Here is a 3,936-nt window from a genome sequence, read left to right as displayed (position 1 = left end):
AGATCATTTCTGCCCGTCACTACTTAATTGTTTCAATGTTTAATTTTTTGAGAGAGAGCAAGAACAGGGGAGGGGCAGAGAGAGAGGGAAAGAGAGAGAATTCTCCATGTAGGCGCAGAGAGTGACTCGAGGCTCAAACCCACAAGCTGAGATCATGATCTCAGCTGAAATCAAGAGCTGGACTTTTTAAAAATGTTAAATGTTTATTTATTTATTTAGAGAGAAATAGAGAGCATGAGCAAGGGAGGGACAGAGAGAGAGAGAGAGAGAATCCCTAGCAGGCTCCACACTGTCAGCACGGAGCTGGAGGCAGGGCTTGAACTCATGAACCATGAGATCATGGCTTGAACCGAAATCAAAAGTTGGAGGCCCAGCGGAGAGATGGACCCTTAGCTCACTGAGCCACCTGGGCACCTCTCCTCCACTACTTTAACAGCATTGATTCCACCTGTGACTGCGTCTTCTTACCTAATATATTAGTACAGAAACACATCACAATCAAAATATATTTTATAAGTATGTTAACCTAATTCTGCTTCTTGTCCCCATGTACATTTTACTTATGCACCGATATGTGCATGTATCCGTCCAAGGAGGGCATCGTCGAAGGCTTCCCAAGGCTGCCAGCAGGCTTCATGGCATCCGGACAGGTCAGGAAGCCCCGGGCTCCAGAGGGATGTGGAGTGAAATGGACGTCTACTGACGGGCCGGCCGCCGTCTAGGGCAGGAAGGAGAGATAGGAAGTCCAAGGAGCAGTGTCATTGCCACAGGGAACCATCAGTGAAGCGGCTCTGGGGAGAGGGGGGCTCACCCTGGCTGGGGCATCACTGAGACTGTCAGTATTCTGAGCGGCCGGTCCCTCAGGAAGGCTCTGGGGCCACACCACCTGGCCGAGCCCCGCCTCCGTGACCCTGCAAGGGACGCAGCCCCTACGTCAAGGCCACATGCCCTGCCTCTCATCGATGCACCTTTGCCAGTCCTGGGCTCTAGGAGGGCTGTCACCGTGGACATGCCCACGTCCGAGCAGCAGCTGGTGGCCCCCAGGGTCCTGCTCTCTGTGCCGCAAATTTCTGTCCCGAGGCTCCTTGCACAGGGCTTCTGGGGGCCCTTGAGGTCCCGCCCGCCGCCCTGCTCTCACCTCAGAACCCACAGGACCTCAGGGCCAGTCCTGTCCCACCAGTCCCTTTCAGGGGCCTCCTCCACTGCATCCGAGGGCCCCCAGAGGCGGGCTGGTGGTGCCGTCAGGACACCAGGGCCTGTGACCCTCGTCACTGGTGTCTCCCCCGCCTGCAGGCGGAGATGAGGACAGTATTTCCACAGACAGGTGTGTGAAGGTCACGTGAAATGCCACCTGTGGGAGGGACCGTAAGGGTGTGTCACGTTCAACCCCAGCACAGCTGTTGCCAGAGCAATGGAGAGCTCAGGGGCGGCCGGACCACCGGGCGGGGCCCAGCCCCCAGCTTGCGGACCACGCCAGGGGCGTCTGCCGGCCGGGCTCCCGGCCAGTGAGGGTCTCCTGTCCTGGGACCGAAGACGGGACGCTTCCCACATAAGAGAGGACCGCGTGGACGCCTTGCTTGCAGGGGTGCCTTCAGGAGGGCAGGTGCTGTGCTAGACCCTGCCGGCGTCACTGGGGACGTGGGTCCACGGCCCCCCGAGACCTCCCTGCGGCAGCGGGAAACCCAGCCGAGGCCGGCAGCAGCCGGGGAGAGTGTGCGAAAGATTCAGATCCCAAGATTCACTCTGCCTGGTTCCCAGAAACAAAACCTGGAAAATGATCTAAACGATCCTAACACAGGAGGTCAGTTAAATAAAAGTGACAAAATACAAGTAGACATGTTGCAGCCGTGACAGTCTGCATCATAGGAGAGCATCGAACAACACGAGGAGAAGCTCCCAGCACTTGGCGGGGAAGGTCGGGCCGGAGAGCACAGGTCCAAGACTCCGTCCACACACACACACACGCGCGTGTGTGCACGGACATGTGTGCAGTTATCATGGTGATAGGACTTAAGGACTTTTTAAAAATTGATTAATTTTTTGAGGAGGGGGAGGAGGGGAGAGAGAGAGAGACAGACAGACAGACAGATGCTCAAGCAGGCTCCACACTCACCTTGGAGCCCGGGGCTCCATCCACAACTCTGGGATTGTGACTTGAACCAAAATCAAGTCAGACAGACGCACAAGGGCCTGAGCCACCCGGATGCCCTGAGAACATTGCCATTTTCTTGTTTTTTAAGAAGAAATACATGTACTTCTGTAAGAAAACAAGGTAAGGTGTGTGTGTGTGTGTGTGTGTGTGTGTGTGTGTGTTTTCTGTCTGGTTTCAAAGAAGGTCCGGCAGTCTGACAGGACCCTGGCCCCCCTCCCGCCCGGGCCCAGCCCGCTCTGCCCTGAGCGGCACCCCCGAGTGTCTGGAGGCCCGAGGGTCCCCGTGGTGAGGCGCCCGGGGCCCCGACCTGCTCTGCCTCCTAGAGGAACAGGGCCCGGAGCACGTGGCGATCTGGGAGGGGATCTTCCGAGGACAATGGGGGGAGGACGCACAGGGTCCACTGGGCGGGCTGGAGCCTGAGGAGGTAAACCCACCGCTCAGGATCCGAAGTCCACGCAGTCAGCATGACAACCCGTCCCCAGGGAAGCCGGGGCCCTCAGCGTCCCCTCAGGTGGGAGGCTGTCTCCCCGCTGGGCTTTCAGAGGGAGGGTGGCCCGGAGGCAAAGCGATCAGAGGTGCTCACATAAATGAAGACTCTAGAGCCGAGGAATCCCATCTGCCTTCCACCACCCTGACCCCTGTCTCCGTGCCAGCCTAACAGCCAATAAGAATTAAGCGTTTCCCACTTAACTGGAGGTCAGCAAGAGTAAATGGATGTGTCTACAACACAAGTTTGTGTTCAGTTTGAAGTCCAGGTAACGCCATGCCCCAAGCTGCCCCCCCAGGTGACCAGGGGAGGCGGGTCCTCCAGGAGGGGGCTCCAGGTGTGCCCCGCTGTGCAGGGGGAGACGTGGGGGGGCACGGCCCCCCCGTTCTGGTCGGCGAACCTGCAAAGCCCCACGCTGACCCAGGTCAGGGATTGCAGCGACCTGGGAGACCCCTCCCCACCAAGGTGCCCTCCAGGGGCGCGGAGGAGACACCGCCCAGCTGCTCTGACCCCTGACCCCGGTCTCTCTCTGCCTCTTCCCTCTGGGGCAGGAGCCGCGGGGAGTCTCCGTGACCTGCTCACCCCGCTGGCTCCTCCCTCCCCCCAGCAGGGAGCACACCCCAGTCCTCCCTTCCTCACGGTTCCGCCGCCTCCGGGGGGGTCGATCCTGGGTCCGCCCCTCCCACCCTGACTGGACAGCTGTGGTGGCCCCGAAGGAGGCGGCCCTTCCGAGACCAGGACCCGGTCCTTGTCCGGCACCGCAGGGCGCCAGCGCCCCATCGAGGCCTCGGGCGAGTCTCCCCACGCTCCCCTTCCCGTGGAAAATCCCCAAATTCCCGCCTGAACGTGGAGGGGGCCCTGCCCACCGCCCCTCTGCCTTTCCCCTGGGGCTTTGTGATGACACGTAGGGCCGGCAAGGAGTCACAGACAGTCGCTGCGGGGGTGCCGGGGGCGCCCTCCCCGGGGGCTCTGCCAGGAAAGGGCTTCAGGCGGGAAGTTTCTCCAGTTCGGGCCCACGGCGAGCTCACATCGGTGAGAGAACGAGTGGACGGGGCTTTGTCTGAGCCCGACGGGGGCCGACCGGGGTGTTCGCTCCTCTGGGATCCAAGGCCAGGGTGGCAGGGCTCCAGGGCGCTGGCTGCTCGGAGCGAGGCCGCAGGACACGGGGCTCCCCACCTGGGCCGGCTTCCCTCACCTGCCCGCCCGAGGGGCTCGGCCCGGGGCCGCCAGAGCCGCGGGGCGGGGGTCACACGGCTGCACCCCCAGGGGCGCAGCGGGGGCGGGGTGGGGGGCGCGG

At 61.3% G+C, this 3,936-nt stretch overlaps 1 long non-coding RNA gene across 2 annotated transcripts; it reads right to left on the bottom strand.

Moving 5' to 3' along the window:
• Positions 1–492: 492 nt before the first annotated feature.
• LOC115304493 lies at positions 493–2,214 on the bottom strand. Of its 2 annotated transcripts, XR_003914462.1 has the most exons (3): positions 2,114–2,214; positions 1,139–1,351; positions 493–911 (listed from the first exon to the last, which is right to left on the bottom strand). It is a non-coding gene; the product is annotated as an uncharacterized LOC115304493 (long non-coding RNA). The 2 variants fall into 2 exon arrangements; XR_003914461.1 differs by having other exon boundaries at positions 493–1,351.
• Between the last annotated feature and the right edge of the window lie 1,722 nt (positions 2,215–3,936).

Source organism: Suricata suricatta, chromosome 2 (assembly GCF_006229205.1).
Source record: "Suricata suricatta isolate VVHF042 chromosome 2, meerkat_22Aug2017_6uvM2_HiC, whole genome shotgun sequence".
Classification (NCBI taxonomy): Eukaryota; Metazoa; Chordata; class Mammalia; order Carnivora; family Herpestidae; genus Suricata; species Suricata suricatta.
This window is presented reverse-complemented; position numbering and strand designations above follow the sequence as displayed.